The sequence below is a fragment of the Mus caroli genome, chromosome 2 (assembly GCF_900094665.2).
Source record: "Mus caroli chromosome 2, CAROLI_EIJ_v1.1, whole genome shotgun sequence".
NCBI classification, from domain to species: domain Eukaryota; kingdom Metazoa; phylum Chordata; class Mammalia; order Rodentia; family Muridae; genus Mus; species Mus caroli.
Window position 1 is genome coordinate 41,978,228 of NC_034571.1, and position 20,711 is coordinate 41,998,938.

Sequence of the window (20,711 nt, forward strand, 5' to 3'; positions counted from 1 at the left end):
CCCCAGTACAGGGGAACACCAGGGCCAAAAAGTGGGAATGGGTGGGTAGGGGAGTAGGGGGGAGGGTATGGGGGACTTTTGGGATATCATTGGAAATGTAATGGAGGAAAATACATAATAAAAAAATATTTAAAAAAAAAAGAGTTTCTCTAAAACTCACTCAAAACAATCAGACTCAACAGAGCACTTACTGCAAACTGTTTGCATCCCCAAGCACACAGTGTCTAGATCGTAGAAAACAAACCAAACTTAAACAATACTTTTAAATGGTCTGTATCAGTTTTGCTGCACTGATGGTTATAGGAACTCCACAGGAAGACCAACCGAGTCAACTAACCTGGACCCTTGAGGCTCTCACAGACTGAACCTCCAACCAAAGAGCATACACAGACTGGATCTAGGGCTTTCCACACATATAAAGCAGATATGCAACTTGACCTTCATGTGGGTACTGAACAACTGGATGGAGGCTATCCCAAAAGCTGTTGCCTGTCTGTGGGATATGTTCTAGCTCAGCTGCCTTGTCTGTGTTAGTGAGAGACAATGGGATGAGCCCCACAGAGACTTGAAGTGCCAGGGTGGGGGATACCTAGGGTTCCCCCATTTGCTCAGAAGAGAAGGGAAGAGGGTATAGGAGGAAGATTGTGAGAGGGGTTGGCTGAGAGGGGAGCAGTGACTGGGATGTAAAGTGAATAAAGTTTTTAAAAATTGAATTAAATTTAAAAAAGGAAAAGGATGATAAAAGAAGGGCAATCCCAAGCAGAAGAAGAAGAAAAAAAATCTGTGAAGATTAAGTCTGTCATTTGCCTTCATCTCTAAGTGAATGGGACTCTGCAGAACAGCATTATCAGGACCTTCCAACAGAATGCTTCTGGTACATTTAAAATCATCAAAAGTGCCAACCCCATTCCGTAACTGTCATGTTGTATTTTAAAATGAGCTCAAAGTTTCAAACCAGCTCTCATTAGAACTCTGAGATTATAGAAAGTGTTTTTGTTTTTGCTGTGCTAAGATGTAGCTACCACTCTACACAGTACTAGCAACAGGATGATGTAAAAGTTGAATTTGAGCAAATACTCATAAGCCCAGCTTAACAAATCTCTTGGATGGAAAAGGCATAAAAATAGTGTGATAGCACTGAACTTTGGAGAATAAATAAAAGAAAGTGTGTCAAGAAGGGAAATAATCTAAAGACTTTATACCTTCTCTGCTGTTCATTTACCTTTGCATTCTCAGTACAACCAATTTTTAACAAAAGAAAAGGTTAAGATTGAAGAAAGGCAGAAGTTGTAATAAAAGTTCTTAATCTACAAGTTCTTAAGAATCTACTTTTCTGTCTCACTTGTTTGGCAAGTATTGAATTGGTGAACAGTCATTATTTTCTTTATAATATGTTATAGCCATATCATAATTAATCTCCTAATTTACCTAAATATTTCCCATATATTTCTAAAGATATAAACATCTGTCCAAACTCCAAGGTATTTTTCTTTAACCAAAGGCATGTATGCATCTATCGTTGCTATAGATTTACTACCTCTCTCACAGGCATAAACAGATTAAAAGAATGGAAGTAATGCCATTCATCCTGTTGATTTATAACTGTAGGGTGTAGTGGTGAGTTTTAGCTATTTCACTTTATGCTCCCAGGGGATTACATGCTTTGAGCCACCAACACAGGAAGTCTTTGGATTTGTGATGAAATGCACACACACACTAGCTTATTTTTTAAATGCTTTGTCTAACTCAATGACTGGGCACTCATAGACCTTCCCCTGCTACCCCAAGCCCAATCGGGAAGTGGCCAGTGGCCACTCACCTAAATTCTCACATGGCTGGTTGGTGGTTTTCTCTCCTGCGACTCCTGCATCCCATCCTTCTTTCTTGGTGATTCTCCTCTGTTCCTCTCTGCATCTTAGCCAGTGCAACTCTAAGGGTCCTGCCCTGTGCTCAACCATTGGCCAATGGCATCTTTATTAATGAATTAAAAATCATTGTTTGGACTTGTAGATTCCCAATTAAAGCATTAAAACCAGTCTCCAGCAATGGGATATATAGAAAATGAAGAGAAGCTGGAGAAACCTAGAAGTTACCAATGATCTAGATACCTGGTTTACTCAAAAAGAGGGGGCTGAATTCTTCAACAACTAGAATTAACATAGTGAATCATTTCCTTCTAGAGTTTTTAGAAAGAAGTACTGCTGAAACATGTAGGTCCATGGGTCTAGAAACAAAGGATGCTGCAGAGGCCAAGAGTTTTGTGCTAATGAACAGGTCTTACGAGGTTGTGTTCAACTTCGAGAAAAAATTTCCCACATGAGAAGATGCATCCGCATCTGCAAGGGGTGCAGTCAAAGATCTTTGACCACAATAACTCTACCAACTGTTGACATCACTTTAGCTGAGAAGTTAAATTAACTTAAAGTACTTAAAGAACTTAAAGTACTTAAAGTAACTTAAAGTACTTAAAGAAATTTTCTTTTTCAAATTATTGGTTTGTTTTAAGAAAAGAGAATGTTTTGAGGAATAATTAACATTAAAGACCTTTGAAAAAGAAACCCACTACTTTATAAATAATCACCCATATATATGCACAAGTCCATATATGCCATACATCATATACACATAAATATATATAATATCCACATACAAAATAGAGTTTAAAGGAATATCTCTACAACAGAGTCTCTATACCCTTGTCCTAGACACCACTGATTATCAATTACAAACTACAGTTCTAGGAATGGGTTACTTCTTTTGGAATTGTTGGTAAGTGGTGTCTAGCATTTATAGCAATTAATTTCTATCATGAGTTATTGATAAGCATATATAAGCTCACATGGCAAGTAAGTAGCTATAACCCAAAAATACTCATGAAGAGGAATAAATTTCCATTCCTTTTAAAAATATGAAATCATAAAAGGAGAATTGAAAGAAATACTATTGCCACAACTTACTGGAAATGAAAGTTGAATCCCATTTATTCTACATAATGTATTTTGCTTTTTCATTCAGTTATCGAGATTTTATTTACAATAAGGCCATATACCATTTTGGCTGTTTGTTAGTAAGTCAAACAAATTCCCTGCCCTCTTAGAGCATGCAATCTAGAAAATTAATCAGAAAAATTTGTATGTATTAATGCTAATTGTTCTGAAACTAAATAAAACAAAGTTTAAGATGATTTGGCACCTAGTAGCATACTGTGTGCGGTTTGTGACTGTCACCTGCTTTGTAATGGATATCAACAAGTATGGAGCCTTTACTGAGAATAGGCCTCATGTCATGTCATTTGCTTTTTACTCTGTTCTATATCAAGAATGATGTAGGGTACAGACTGTAGCTCTCTCTTGTTCAATGTTCTGCTTGCCTTTATTCTCTTTACACACACTGAAATTTAGAAACAAGCCTTACCTCAACATTACCGAAGTTTCTTCAGTGAGTCTTGCTTTCCCCAGCCATCTGCAAATGAGTGTCTTCACCTACTGTGCCTTTAAATTAGATCTACTCTTAGTTATGATCAAAGTGCCCTTATCTGTTTTGTGAATTCTCTCAATAATTTCTGACAATTATTTTTATCATGTGTGCAAACAAAAGAAGCACAAAGAAACACTAAGGTTTTTTTTTTGTTGTTTTTTTTTTTTTTTTTTTTTAATGATAAAAGATCAGTGCTCCACCTTAGCCATCCACATGCAATGCAAGTAGTAGATCCCTTGGATGGACGTTTTTAGCTACTTGAAATCAAATTATTTTTAAAACTTATGCATCAAAATTTAAATTAGATGAATCTGACATCTGGCCCATTTTATAAAGCACTGAAGCAGAGCTGGGAAGTTAGTATTCCAGAAACCTGTCTTTGATTTTCATGAAGATTTTTGCATCATCCATTTAAACCTTGCTTAGTCGAGTATCGCTTCAAAGGCCACCTCTGAAGGAATCACTTTTACAAGGAGTTTTTGGAGAGAAGAATGAGATCACATCTAACTCCTCACTGTAGGCAAGTGTCTAAGTGCCTCATATCCTGAATATTTAAAAGTACCAATTTATTAAACCACTTATTCCACACATGGGACAGAACTCAGACTGTCACAGAATTAAAGCAATTATTTCAGAAATTTTGTGAGGCTGCAAGTTCTCAAATTTTGGTCATGGAAATCGTGTCATTCTTGTAATCATTGCATGTGCCTGGTTCACACCTTACATTAAGGAGAAATAGTATGATCAAGTGATCTGCCATTTTACAGAAATGCTCCTTTATGAGTAATGAGCTTCAGATTCATCATATCTTAGTTTGACATGGAATAGATATCTTTCAGTTTGCTTTTATTCTAAAATTGGATTGTTTGTATACATATTCCTCTGCATGTACCTGTGTGTTAAGGGGTGGGTACATATGTAAGTGAAGGATAAATTCTAATCTCAGCTGTTTCCTCAATCCTTCTACACACACTTCTCAAAACTGAGGCAGGGTCTCTGGCTGAACTCATGACCTATTGATTCTGCTACACTGAAGGGCTTTGCCAGCCTAGGAATCTCTCTGAGATCCCTATCACTGGTCTTATAGGTGTGCATTCTGCTGAGCTTACCTTCTTAAATGGACACTGGGGATATAAACCCAAGCCACTCTGCTCACTTTACAGCCAGAGCCATCTTCTCATCTTCTCATTCCATAGACAAAGTACTTCTCATAGGATTATTGTTTTATTTTTTATTTATTTATTTTTATTTTGGCACAAAGAAACAGCGTGAACAAACCTATTTCTGGCTAGTCAGGCTGATTTCAGCCTTTCTGACCTCTAACCTCACGCTCTGTCTCAATGGCAATGGGAATTTTAAGGACTGTGAGTTATGAAATCTTTCTTGCAAGGCTTTTCCTATTGCACTTGATAAATCAGCTGGGGCACATTCCAACAGAATGTTTCTTCTTCTCTGATTAAATAAATGGCTGTGGATCTGATCCAGACTGGGCAGTCGAGTCAGAAAGCCATGTGGGGTGCAGCAAGCAGGTTTAGCTTGGCTTTACTTTCTTCCTCACTTTGGTTTTCTGCTCACCCAATATTTGTCCATGAGTACTGTGACTTGACTTTCCAAACCTTCTAGCATTTTTTTTTAATGCTGTGGTTTTGTTTTGTTTTGTTTTGGCTTTTCAAGCAGGGTTTCTCTGTGTAGCCCTGGCTGTCCTGGAACTCACTCTATAGACTAGGCTGGCCTCGAACTCAAAAATCTGCCTGCCTCTGCCTCCCAAGTGCTGGGATTAAAGGCGTGTGCCACCACTGCCCAGTTTTAATGCTGTGTTTTTAAAAGCAGAAACCTTCATTAATTCACAACCACTAGAAGCAAGAGAAGCCTTTTCCAGCAGATTTCCAGTGAGCAAGTGCTCTGGGTAAGAGGATCTTCAGATAATGGTGAATAGGAAGTAATGCTCAGCTGTCCCAGTTTCTAAAGAATGAGAAAACCCCGCTAACACTGCCTTACACTGACAAGCAAGCCAGCCAGTCAGCCAGGGGCCGCTCATTTGTGTTTTTGACCGCCACCTGTTGAAAATAAAGACCTTGTGACATTTGAAAGTTTTGGTTCGCCCTGATTTAACTGTACACAGCAGTCTAACTACACAGTGCTTAGCAATTACTTTTATTACTTACTCCACCCAATGACCACATGATGTCAGAAACTTCATCTTTTTCCTGTCTCTATGGCTCTCTGATTCTCATAATCTGTTTCTTTCTTTCTCAAACACCAGAAACACACACACAAACATCATCAAAAACATCTTAGCCAACTTTACATGCGCTAAGAAGTGTTCCATGCAGCACAAATAGCAAGTATTTTAAAGGACAGATATTATTGCTGTAACAAACACAAGCATCAGAGACCTGAAGAACTACATGTTTCTCTAATTAGAGATTAGGTTTGGAAACATCCACTTACACAGGGAGTCGGGAGGCTTTCTGTCCTGGCTCTGTGGCTCGTAGTTACTCTTGGAACCTTTGCCAATCCCTGTTTCTTCACTGGTTAAAATGAGGCAACTGGATGGCTTCCACAGTGTCCACTGGGGATATCATTACACAGTTTTGTTTTCTTCCAAGAGTGCATGTAAGGAAGAAAAGCGACAGATCAGTAAGGAGACATAATTTGCTCGTCCCTAAATGTGTGTCTTTCCTGTAGCTCACACTCTTTAGAGTTGAGTCGCAGAGGGAGTGGTTGGAAGCATATTTCTGTAAATCCCACTTCTTGTACTTCAGACACAGGGCACACTGAAAAGTTAACTTTGTTAAAGATTTTTTTTTTTTAAGTTCTTCAAGATTGATTTCTTCCTGTTATTGTTGGACATTTGCTTTCTCTGGTCATTTGGTAAATAAATGGCTCTGAAGGGGAAATAAACAGTGTTTTGTTTTTGTGCGACAAGGTTTATGTGTTAAGTTGCAGCCACAGCATGTACTTACAGCTTCAGTGGGTTGTGGGGACCAGGAATTCTTGACAGGGCAGGGCAGGGCAGGGCAGGATGTCCTTTTCTATTGCTCCTGAGTCACGGAGGACAAATGTTTCAGGAGCTCTGGATTGCTGATTGCAGTCAGTTTACAGAGGTTCTTAACCACTTCCCTAATCTGAACAGGGAAGCAGCCTCAGGCTCTGGGAAGTATTCTAAAACATTCTGATTAAACGCTAAAGGGGTATTCACAATGCACCCCTCAAGTTTACACAGCTATTAAACCATATGGAGATAAGAAGAGCCTGAACAGAGTAGAGTCCTTGGCACACACTCTATGCCTGTGTCTCAGGGACAGTTTACCAAGTATGTGTCCTGTTGCCTGAGCTCCTCTGTCTTTGCTGCCCCAACCACTGTGTTTGAAAAGGCTGGCCTTACACAGAGCATGCTCCCTTGTAGACACAGGGAGAAGATTGTGTTTCGATTCCAAAGGGTTAATCCCAGAGTGAATTCTTTGCGTGTGTAATTCAATACTTCATAACTGCTGAAAATTGGAGTCCACATAATTTATTTTCTTTGGTCGGGCACATTTGCCTCATGCTTGGCCGACGCTGACTTCAGAGAGACACACCTAAAACTCTCAAGGGTCCCACGTGGCCCATGTCAGTTGTACAGAGAGATTGTGGTACTTGGATGGAGCCCAAGGATTAGGTGTTCCTGAGAAGGTTTTCTTGGCTCTACAAAGCCTCAGGATGTCATGGGAATGGGCTGCACTCCCTTTTCCCCCCACGAAGGCCACATATCAACTGGGTATCTAGCCACTCGGAGACAGGCTTTACACAAAGGTATACATTAAAATAAATAGAACATGCAACCAGAAAGAACCAAAAGAGGCGGCAGTTGCAAAGTGGAGACAGGAAACAATTGCTTCATTGTTGAGGCAGGGATCTTAGAAATGCAGAGTGCAGCGCCACCTACAGGACTGTTTGAAAAGTTGGAGCTTTTCACTTAAAATGCAGGACAGAAGTTTACAGGCTGGTTTTAGTCCCTTTTGCTTTGCAGGGACGTCATCTAAGTCACAAACCATCTACTTTCTTTTCTTCTTTTCTTTTTCTTTTTCTTTTTTTCCTGAAGAGAATGAGTGTCCTTTTGATGACAGGGTCAGAGAAAAGCACAAGGAATGCCTCTCTCCATCTTCCAATGTTCAATCTGTCCCTCTCATTTTCTTCAGCTTCCTTTTATTATTCCTCAGTCGGAAGGATCTGCATTTTGACCATACAGAACAAAGTCCAAGGCCGTGTTCAGATGAACACGGGTCTTGTTTTCCCTTCTCGCCTTTTGCCTTAAAGTCCAGACTTTAAGGTTTAAGGGCAGCTGCAAAGCTATCGAGGGTGTTAAAGCCAACTCCATGCAGGCATACTTCCCTCCCACTCCCCACTTTATTTTTCAGAGTCATGTCTGCCAGTTCAGTGGCTGCTATCTAATGCTATTTCAACAGGAGACCTGGGTTTTGGGATCAGATCCAGGCCATAGGAGAGACTTGATGGCTAGTGGAGTTAGTAATGGGATTTGGAGCCCTTCTTTTCTAGGTCACTGGTTTGAATAGAGCCCAGGTCAGTAATGACTGAGAGTTGTTGCCACCCAATGCCTACTCTTCTCCCGCTGACCTGGGGTTGCCTGCCACTCCATCTCAAGTGCCTGTGGCACATATGCACTAACAGCATCCATTGACAGGTTGGCTGTTACAACTGAAACGTGAGGCCGTCCAGTTTCTGATTTGTGCAGAAAATGTGTCCATGCAGTTGACTGTTGTTAGTGATGAGAGAGAGAGAGACAGAGAGAGAGAGAGAGAGAGAGAGAGAGAGAGAGAGAGAGAGAGAGAGAGACCCTTTCTGATCACTCTGTGTTCCAGCTAATCTATTCTAAACTACTCTGACCACAAACATCTTATCCTTAGCAACTGTAAAGTAAAAACCCACAGAGAAACACGGAGCCGCAGAGGGCAAAGTTGGCAGGCACTGATTCAGAAGGCCTGAACTGAAAACTCTTTTCTCAGTTTCTGCTGCCAGGTAGACCTTTAAAACCAATGCTTGCTAAAATTTCAACCATGTACTTATTAAAGTTTAGACATCAGCATCTTGTTTCTAGAGTTGATGTGAGGTTTGAAGAAATGATGGTCACATCATTTCTTGTTTTCTAAGGGGAGACATACTTGCTTCAAGAGGACAGAGAAAATGGAGAGGCTGAGAATCTATGCTGCTGTGACAGTATGCAGCCCAGTCTTTTTTTGGGTCCCTTCTCAGAGATAGTCTGTGGGATTCAGATGCACTTAAAGAGGGAGAACTTTCAGCTACTTGCCAGTCCCCTGGCCTCAGAGCTGAGCCAGTGCATACTTAGTTCTGTGGTGTCCCCAGGGTGTCACATTCCTTCCTCTGGGGCGTGGGAAGTTTGCTCCTCAGGAAAGAACTATGTATTCATAACCAATTGAGAATCTACAATTGTATCAAGATCCATTTACAGCAAGGTTCTATTTAAATTTCCTTTGTAGACCAGGTTTATAACAGCATTGATTTTAGTATATCAGTCAATTACAGGTGCTCACCACATTACTGAGATATCAAATGAGAAGTTTTAACTAAAAACTAAGTTTTTAAAAGATACAGCAGAAAACTCTGAGCTCTGGTCTTAGGTTACTGCTGATCAGCTAGTCTGTCTTTCTCCACATGTCGGAGATAAACTTATTTAATTCAGGGAGGTTGTTTTGGTTTGTTTTTTTTTTTTTCACTTTTCTAATAAAACTCCAAATCTGCTTTTGATTTTTTTCATTTTGTAGGTTTGTTGATAACTATGGTTGCCTATGTTTTGCACGTAAGCAAATGGGAGATTATTCCTCACCTTTGACCCTTCAAACAGGCCATCAAGCTTGATTCTTGCATTTATAAAAAGATCAAGGGAGAGGGGTTATGTTTTATGGAGGTATGGTGAGGTATAGGGGAAGGGGGTGCCCATGCTGAGATATCCCTTCCCCCTGAGGGAACAGCCACACTGACACAGTATAGAATAGAATAGAGTTTATTCAGGGCATGGGGAGGGGAGCCAAGAAGGTAGTGGAGGCAGAGAAAGGCACACACACACACACACACACACACACACACACAGAGACAGACAGACAGACAGAGACAGAGACAGAAGCAGAGACAGAGAGGGACAGAGAGAGAGATGAAGAGAGAGAGGAAGAGAAGAGAAGAGAAGAGAAGAGAAGAGAAGAGAAGAGAAGAGAAGAGAAGAGAAGAGAAGAGAAGAGAAGAGGCCAGCCAGGAGCATGTGGAGAGAGAGTGGGGAAGGTAATGGGAAGAGAAGGGGGAAGGGAAAGCAAGAGCAAGAGAAAGCAAGAGAACAATAAGGGGGTAAGCAGCCCCTTTTATAGTGAGTCAGGCATACTTGGTTGTTGCCATGTAACTGTAGGGCAGAGCTTAGACAGATTTCTAACAATTCTCAGTGTTGATACAAGTCAGAAAGTAAGGTCTGTGCACTTGGCACCATCCCCGTTCCTACTGCATCTTCAGGGATAGCCCAATTCTTCCTGTACTATCTATATCCTGCCTTTTCTCAGTAGGACTGATGCTGCTCTGCTTACACTGAGCATCATAGAATCCCCATCAGCCTAGAATTGGAAATAGACTTAATTTTCATCTTGTCCTCTGATTTTGTGGTGGTGGAAATCTTAATTCAGTTTAAATCCCTTTGACATGGAACATTCTTCTCTTCTAGGAAACCACTTTCTTGTCCTGTCCTGCCTTTCTTTACTTCTGTAAAGTTTTATGTTAGTCAAAAATTAGAAATGTATTGGTAAGCAATTTGTATCTCTGTGATTTGGAATCAAGTATAACATGGAGTCAAAAGATAAGTGCAGAAATGAAAAAGCCTGGTGAACATTTTCTGTTGCCCTATCTATCAGGTGGTTTCAGTCCATGTGGGTCAAGTATGTCTCTCATGACCTTCACTCTTCTCTAATCTTCCTGATGCTTTTCTCATACATGATGGGCTTGGGGATTTATGTCACAGTCCAGTCTTGTTATGTCTTAGCTCCTATTGTCTTGAGACCCAGGAGGGGCTTAGCTGCTCAACAAGTGTCTGGCTTTTCATCCTTTGGACATGATTGCTAGATCAAGAGCTATAAATTTTGCACCTGAACATAGAGGATACAGAAAATTATCATTTCCACTTGTTAAGTGAGTAATTGAGATCAGATTTGAAAGATTAAAAGGGAGAAATACTAAGTGAAGTATCAACAACGGAAATATAGTTTTCCTTATGGAAAACATTAATAAGGGGCATCGGAAATGAACATGAGAAGAACGTTCCATGTCAAAGGGATTTAAAGTAAACTAAGATTTCCACCACCACAAAATCAGAGGACACGATGAAAATTAAGTCTCTCTCTCTCTCTTTCTCTCTCTCTCAATATATATATACATATATATAATATATGTAAATATATATTCCTATAATATTTCAATATATGTTTTTACATATATATATATTTAATCTTAAACTATTGAACATGATGCCATTTCACAAATACAAATTTTAAAATTATTTCTGAATTACCAAAACTTTAATAATGGTTAAAACACTGAATTAAAAAAAAATAATAGAAGAAAAAGTTTCTTTATATTTTTTCTTCAGCTTACAATCATTACTTGACTCTCTTCCAAAGAGCTTAACATACATTTAAAGTTTTGAATTGTATTCAAACTGCCTTTTTCTTAGATAAAAGATCTTAATTACAAGGTTTACAGTCACCAGAAGAGAAGAAGGAAAGTTAAGAGAAACAAAAATTAAGAAATCCAACTTGCTCCTATGGAATCCAGACTCCTCAATCTTTAGACCTAATTTCTTTTTATATTTCAAAACAGGTTTGTGGGAAGATATACTAATTCCAAACTCTTCTTCTCATGTTTAACTTTCACCTACTATGGGATCCATGATCTACCAGTATAATTCTGAAACCTTTCTTTTTTCCTATGGTTTGGATCATGATCAGATATCCGGGGCTGAATTGTAAGAGATGAGAATTGTTATGGAAATTACAAATGATAATTTGCTGGTGTTCTGTGGTCTTGAAATGTCCATTGGTAAGACATACAAAGAATGTTGACATACTTCCTCAAACCCTATTTTCTGCATTAATAAAAAATGAGCATAATATCTATACAGCACTAGCTCAAGGCTCAACTCAAATACCAGCAATAGCATTCTTATGATAATGCTTTATATATCAAGGTGTAAGTCTTGGGCAGTGCTTGATAAAGTCAGAGTGTGTTTCAGCATCCACGATCTGGTGTTGGTGGGAGATCTGGTTAATTACTCTCAGTCATTGTGACTCCAACATCAGTTCCAGATGTGCTCTTGAGAGCAAAGCTTCACAGTCCTCTCTTCAAACAATGGCTGAGTCAAGGAGGAGAGAAGCCTGAGTGGCAATTGATGTTCAGTTCTAGTGAGTTTCTTCCAAGAATTTTGTGTGTTCACTTTATGCTTCTTCTACAAAGACAAATTCTTCTTTTCTACCTGGAATGCTTAGTAAATGAGTTTGATATTCTTAATTTGGAACAATATCACATGACAAGGCCACATCTAGATATTGTCTAAACAAATTACCTTTTATAGTCACGCAAATAAAAAGAAAGTTAGAAAAGCACTCCCTAAAGAAAGGTAGAAAGTCTCTGTAAAGAGAAGTTAATAAGATAAGGGGAAGAACATGATGTTTGAGGAAAGGATAGCTTTTGTTTGTTTCTCTGAACCTCTCATTTAAAAACATACTACAATCATGTTAGTATTTCTGAAATACATAACTAGTAATTTCCCTTGTTTAACTTCTAAAACAGTCCTAGCAACAGAGGGTCAGAGTTACCTTTTTATCACCACAAAGCAAAGGCACAAGTCAGCAATGAGACCTGACACCTCAGTCCCTTCATGGGATCCCAGGAGTCTTTAACTCCAATATTCACCAGGGCTTCATTTGCAAAAATGACCATGTCAATCTCTCATGGATGGCTGTTAACATGTTGTTAGGGCCATATTATGTATGAAAAAAATGGTTAGCTCAGCATTTGCAGAGACTTATTTTCATCCATTAATAGTCTGGCCATTTAATTAGAATATAATGCCAGAGAAGTCCCAATTCACAGAAGAGAATGACCTTGCGAACATCCTGTCTTTGAGAGGTAGTAAGAAAAATACTAGAGGATATAGTGAAAAGATGACTGCTCTTATGTCTTTGTGTGATTGAATATAATAAATACTCATATGTGTACCTATATGAACATCAGTGTTCCCACCTCGTAGGATCTTTAATTTTATCCATTCCTCTGTGTTTTAATTCTGAGACTATCCAGCAGTAGAACACATATGTGCAAATTCTGGCAGAAGTCCTTGGTTGTTTCTTGGTTTCCTAAAATGTTCCAACAGTTCAGGGCCTGAGACAGAGCCACCCAGGGAAGATCACTCTCTTCCGCCATTGTAACCTGGACACTCCACACTAAGGGCTGGATGTATGAGCTAGAATCTCATAACCAGACTTTTCAAGTTTAGCGCCCTTTCTACTTGGTAAAACCAACTATTACAGAAGCATGCTAAATTAGAGTTAGCTAGGAATTCGGGTCGATACGGCCCAAGAATTAGAATAGAGAAGACTTCTTAAGTCCAGCATCAGGTGTTCCTTTCTATACATCATTAGTTTATTTGGGTAATGTGTTATGTTCACAACTTGTCTTGGTCTTGAACCAGCAGAACCAGGCCTCTAGTCACTGTAGGTTTTGGTGGGCCACCAGGAGGTCTTCAAGAACTGCAACACTACATACACACAAGAACATAACATAATTGACAATGTACTGTCTTTGGCCAAGCAGGTACAATAGTATTTAAAACATATATATATATATATAAAGACGATATTTAGATAGAAATTTTGAGTTATTTTTATTTTCTGCTCAGAGAAATCCTTTACATAGGTCTCACTGTAAGTGAATCAGAATGTAACATCCACATTACCTTGAAGCAGAAGCAGAAGGAGCTCTTGTCTGAATATACATGCTGAGATGAAGTATTCAGACAGGACTTTGTGTTTGGAAACAGGACATCTTTGGTGCATCTTCCTCTGCAAATGTGAGCACCATCTTCATGCTTATTTTCACAGAGAATGACTCAAACCAGGAATCAGTTTCTGAAAACCTTCCTTCCTCTGCATTAAAGGCATGCATTTGAAACTATTGTGGATTTTCATACAATCCTGTGTTTTTTTTGACATGTAGCCAGATTAATAATGTTGGCTAACTCCAGTCTTCTGAAAAATACAACCAATGAGCTGAGGGAGAAATCACTGATTTTTGTTCTTACCAGGAAGAAACTTACTTGGTGAGTTAACCCAAGTGCTTCATTTGCTAAAGTATTCAGTCTAAAATGTGCCACAGACTGTATACATAATGCGTAAATAAATAAATAGCCTAACAAGTTAGCATACATTAATAAAAAATTAGGCTTAATCCCAAATCATTGATTTTCTATCATTCACAAATCTGATTCATTTGGGAATATTCTTTTGTAGGAAAAAGTGAACAAAAATCTGTTCCCAATTCCTTCCCATTTTCTGATCATGTAACTAAGGGAAATGAGGCTTTTTTTTCCTGTTTTTGCTAATCCTGATGAATTTTGTCAAAATAAATTTTGAGCAAGAGAATTTTTCTTGGCCAACGAACTCTGGGAAAGAAAAGTACTGCAGTTTGCATCTTGGTCGTCTTTTATGGTCAGCTGCCTTATCACAGTTCAAACTTGCATGCTGGGAAATGGCTCTTTTTTGTACCTTTTCTGCCAGAATTCAACTCTAACAACAAAAGTTTATAAACAATGAAAATTCCAGCTGGTCGACATCAGCATCGCGAAGCTTTCTCCTTGCGCTGATACAAATATTTACCCTGAGCTTCGGCAAAGCTTTCCTTGCCAATGTCACCCTTAATCATACATTTTTCTTTGATTGAGTTATGCTTTCCAGTATGCGATTTGCCCTGGTTTACTTTTTAACACATCCCAGAGGCTTCGTCAAAATCAACTCTGGGCAGGCCATGTCATTTGGTAGCTGCCAAACATGTTACTGAGAGGGAACTTGGCAAATATCAAAACAGTCGCTCTAACTGCTCTAATAAATGTGTTTGTTCTTTCTGACCACCCTTTACTTTTTAGGTCCCTCATATCCATTAAGGAAAGAGCCAAGAAGGTAGAGTTGCATATAATTTCCTTTGCTGATTCCTCTCTCAGGCACCCTAGTCCAGTGAAGTTGAAAACTCAACACTCAGTGATTTTTGTCTCCGTCTCGAAGACACAAGGTTATATTCAAAGGTTAAGACACCAGACTGACGTGCTCTCATACTGTCGTAAAGTCTGCTAGAACAAATATTTGCCACACAAAAGTCACTTGTAGGGGGATTAGCACAAAATATTGCAAACATGTCTACCTAGTTTTCTTGGCAGAATGAAATAGGTTCTTTAAACTGAACAGTTGAAAAATCATTTTAAAGTACAGCAGTGTGTATAGTTCAATAGGGTTTTCCTCTCCACACAGAAATTCCTGCTTGAGCAAGTGATAGTTTCTCAATGAAAGAAAGTATAAAGAATTATTTCAATCATATATAGTATTTGTTTTTGAGACATACTTGCTATTATATACAGCCTACTTCTGTACCATATGTCAGTCTGTTGAAAATAAGGTGAAATTTAATTACTCAATTTTATTGGTGCAGTTTAAAAAACAAGTCTTTTAAAAAAAGATGGAATTTTCATTTCTGAGCTCTACACTCGGTCATTGTTGCTGGCACTATTGTTGTACCTGTGCTCCCAAGAGAACAAATATGCCCACACAGAAACGAACACTTAAGCTCCTGCCACTATACCATTCTAATTATACCTTGCCAACCTATACTTTTATGTACCCAGAGGTTTGTGTTTTTGTGTGCATATCAAAAGTGCAGTGATTTGTAACAACTCATACTATCTACGGATCTGAATAAGAGAAATCATACCTGAACATCACTTGATAACTTTTGTACACTAACATCTGACCAGGATCCAGACATCTTGGAATTTCCTAATTCATACTTTTTTCTTTCCAAGTGCATAGTTACAGGGAAATCTCATTCATGGAAACTCCTTACAAATTCTTTAATATTCAAGAAAGTGTACAATTAATGTAAATAAGAAAAAATATGAATAATTGTGATGTAATTAGAGCAACTTCCTAAATTTCTAGCAGCAGAGTGAAGAAGTGGCTTGCCTGGGACACAGCACAAAGCCCAGAAACCATAGCAGAAAGACACTGTTCATCTTTACATCACCACAGCTGTGGATGCATCCCAAGCTAAGATCTTTGATATCTCAGAATAATTTAACTGTCAGGTGAAACAAGAGCCACCAACTCAGCTGTGGCTAGAAGAGAAAACTGAGTTCGACCCATCACAGGTTTTGACCAGTTGGGGAAATACTGGGGCCTGAGTTTGGATCAAGCATATAGCTCATTAACTTGCAAACAATACAGAGGTTTAACAGTTAATCATACAGGAACAATTCTCACCTCTCTATTGGAATAATCACATTTCTTAATTATTGAGGATTTAAACCTAAATCATAAAGTGAATTGTTTATTTTGCTTTGGAATTCTGTGATAATCCAAGGTTGTTTGTTTGTTTGTTTGTTTGTTTTTCAAGACAGAGTTTCTCTGTATAGCCCTGGCTGTCCTGAAACTCACTTTGTAGACCAGGCTGGCCTCGAACTCAGAAAACCACCTGCTCCTGCCTCCCGAGTGCTGGAATTAAAGGCGAGCACTACCATACCCAGCTAGAAGAGGGCATCAGATCCCATTACAGATGGCTATGAGCCACCATGTGGTTGCTGGGGCTTGAACTCAGGGCCTCTGAAAGAGCAGCCAGTGCTCCTAACCTCTGAGCCATCTCTCTAGCCCAATCCAAGGTTTTTGACAGGGGTGAAGAAAGAAACTGCAAAAGATATCAGAAGAAGAAGATATCAAGGAAGATCTCCCATGCACATAGATCAGAAGAATTAATATAGTAAAAATAGCCAACCTACCAAAAGCAGTCTTCAGATTCAATACAATTACCATCAAAATTCTAACACAATTCTTCACAGGCCTTAAAAGAGAAATTCTTAACTTCATACAAGAAAAAAGGGCAAATACCAGAATATCAAAAACAATCCTATACAGTAAAAGCATTTCTGGAGGTATAACCATTTGTGATTCTAATCTATGCTACAGATCAATAATAATAAAAAATCACATAATATTGATGTAAAATCAGATTAATCAATGGAATTAAATTGAAGACCCATAAATAAACTCACACACCTAAAGACACTTGATTTTTTTTAATAAAGAAGCCAAAATCATACAATGACAAAATGCTAGTCTAACTGGATGTCTGCCTCTAGAAAAAATGAAAATAGATGCATATTTATCCCTCTGCACTAAGCTCAAGTCCAAGTTGATCAAAACCTCACTATAAATCAGATACACTAAATATAATAGAAGAGAAATTAGGGAATAGTCTTGAACTTATTGGTATAGGAGATGACTTCTTAAACAGCTCAGGCACTAAGATCAACAACTGACAAAATGGCACCACATGAAACTGAAAAGCTTATGTAAGGCAAAGGCACTGTCAAAAGGCAAAGTGGCAGCCTATAGATTGGAAAAGATCTTCACCAACCCTATTTCTGTCAGAGGGTTAATATCTAAAATATATAAATAACTTATTGAATTAAACAGCACCCCTCCCCAACAAAAACTATTTAAAAATGGGGACAGAGCTGAACAGATAATTCTCAACAGAGGAATCTCTAATGTCCAAGGAGCACCAAAAGAAATTTTCAAGATCCTTATTCACCAGGGAAATGCAGATCAAAATGATTCTAAGATTCTATCATACATCTGTCAGAATGGCCAAGATCAAAAACTCAAGTGACAGTACATGCTGGTGAGGATATAGAGCAAGAGGACACTTCTATTTTGCTTTTGTGAATGCAAACTTGCACATCATTTGGAAATAATTCTGGAAGTTTCTCAGAAAATTGGGATTATTTGTACATCAAGAACCAGCTCTACTTTTCCTGGGCAAGGACCCAAGGGTGATCCACCATACCATAAGGATATTTGCTCAATTATATTCACAGCAACTATGTTCTTAAAGGCCAAAAACTGGAAACAACCAGATATCCTCAACAGAATGAATAAAGACAATGTGGTTCATTTACACAATAGAATACAACTCAACTATTAAAAGAAGGACATCATAATATTTGCACACAAATAGATGGAACTAGAAAATATCATCCTGAGTGAAGTAACCCAGACCAGAAAGACCCATATTCTATGTACTCACTTATAAGTGGATATTAACCCCAAAGTACAGGATAACCATTCTACATTTCACAGACCCAAAGAAGTTAAGAAACAAGGAAGGATCTAGGGAGATTACTAGAATCTCACTCAGAATAAGAAATAAAACAGACATCTGAAGTAAATGGAGGGAAGGAATTAGATGGAGAGGAGAAAAGGATTGAGTTCAAGTGTGGGGAGTAAGGAGGGCTGGATTAGAGAACAGAAATCTTTGGGGGGGGGGGTCTGTGGGCTAAATATAGTGTCCTGTGTCTGGCCCAGGGCTTGGGCCACTGGGCGAGGCAACATTCTGGAAGTTTGACTGTACACACACTCAAGCCACTCCAGGGTGGGCATCACATCGAGCTGTGAGAAGCTGAGAACCCCTGGGGGGGATGGTTGGGGAGGTTGAGGAGGGGTTTGGGAAGTGCAGTCCTAGGTCCCTGTGGACCTGCCAGAATTGGCTCAGGGTCCCCAGGCCTCCACAGAGGCTAAGGACAATAAGTTCTCAGTCTTTCAGACACCACAGATGCTGCTGGATATTGCGGGAGAGTTGAGAACAGAGTGGGGACCTGCAGGTGGCTTTGGCCTGGGGCAGAAGGGAAAAGGGCAGGACGATAGCTCCAGCTGGGTCCTGCAAAAAGGAGAGTCCTAGGTTTACTTGGGGGGCAGCTTAACCTGGTGGTGACCATGACTGGGAACACAGAGAGGCCTCCCACAGAAAAATAGACACACAGATCTTCAGAGGGAGAACTGCTCAACTGCTCCAGCATGGCAGATCCCATTAAGAAGAAAGTCCTTGAGTATTTTTTCTAGCTCATTCATTAGGGGCCCTGTGTTTCATCCAATAGATGACTGTGAGCATCCACTTCTGTATTTGCCAGGCATTGGCATAGCCTCACAAGAGATAACTATGTTAGGGTCCTGCCACCAATATCTTGCTGGCATATGCAATAGTGTCTGAGTTGGTGGTTGTTTATGGGATGGATCCCTAGGTGGGACAGTCTCTGGATGGTCCTTCCTTCCATCTCAGCTCCAAACTTTGTCTCTGTAACTACTTCCATGGGTATTTTGTTCCCCATTCTAAGAAGGAATGAAGTATCCATACTTTGGTCTTCCTTAACAATATGAACTAACCAGTTATTGCCCCCCCCCCTGCCACCCAGAGCTTGTGTCTCTAGTTGCATATGTAGCAGAGGATGGCATAGTAGACCATCAATGGGATGAGAGGCCTTTGGTCTTGCGAAGATTATATGCCCCAGTACAGGGGAATACCAGGGCCAGGAAGAAGGAGTGGGTAGGTTGGGAAGCAGGGCAGGGGGAGAGTATAGAGGACTTTCAGGATAGCATTTGAAATGTAAATGAAGAAAATATGCCATTAAAAAAAAAAAAAAAAGGAGGGCTGGAGAGATGGTTCAATGGGTAAGAGCACCCGACTGCTCTTCCGAAGGTCCGAAGTTCAAATCCCAGCAACCACATGGTGGCTCACAACCACCTGTAATGAGATCTGATGCCCTCTTCTGGTGTGTCTGAAGACAGCTACAGTGTATTACATGTAATAAATAAGTAAATAAATAAATCTTTAAAAAAAAAAAAAGAAAAAGGAAAGAAAAGATCAAAAAAAAAAAAATCAGGAGGGACCCATCTTGGTTCCCAGGTCTCTCAGAGACTAGTCAGCACAGGTGAGATTTTGGACTGCAGAAGCGACACAACTTCTGGGACAGGCAGAAACTACACATCTTCTGGGACAGACCCCTTTTCAGGTTCCAGACATCCGGGCACATTCCCTGCCCAAAGAGAGTTGCCCACCCAGGAGGGCTCTGACTGCCAGAACAGGTGAGGGTGTCATCTTGGGTCCCGGGTCCCTCAGAGACCAGTCTGCACAGGTCAGCTAGCAGACTGTGAAGGGTGAGCAAGTGGACTGCAGAAGCGACACAGCTTCAGGGACAGACCCCATTTTGGGCTCCAGGTGAGAGAGCCATCTTGGTTTCCGTACCCCTCAGTTTGTGTAGGTGAGCATGCAGTCTGTCCAGACAACACATCTTCTGGGACAGACTCTGTTTTGGGCCTTCATCTTCAGCCAGGAGGCAGGTCTGAACTCCAGACCTCTGTCCACCTTTCCTGCAATAGGAGAGTTTGCCCTCAGAGAGTACTCTGACCACTGAGACACAGGAGAGAACTCGACTCCCAGGTCTGCTGACAGAGGCTTACAGAATCACAGGAGGAGCAAGTTCCAACCAGAGACAACTATAACAACTAACTGCAGAGATTACTAGATGGTGAAAGATAAAATTAAGAATCTTATTAAGAGAAACCAAGACCACTCACCATCATCAGAACCCAGCACTCCCAGCCAGTCTTGGATAGCCCAACACCCCCAAAAAGCAAGACTCTGATTTAAAATCATACCTCATGATGCTGGTAGAGGACATCAAGAAGGGCATTAATAACTCACTTAAAGAAATACAGGAGAACAGTGCTAAAGAGGTAGAAGCCCTTAAAAATGAAACACAAAAATCCCTTAAAGAATTGCAGGAAAACACAAACAAACAGGTGATGGAATTGAACAAAACCATCCAAGACCTAAAAAGTGAAGTAGAAACCAAAGTGAGACAACTCTAGAGATAGAAACCCTAGGAAAGAAATCAGGAACAACAGATTCAAGCATCAGCAACAGAATAAAGGTGATGGAAGAGAAAATCTCAGGTGCAGGAGATTCCATAGAGAACATGGGCACAACAATCAAAGAAAATGGAAAATGCAAAAAGATCCTAACTCAAAACATCCAGGAAATCCAGGACACAATGAGAAGACCAAACCTACGGATAATAGGAGTAGATGAGA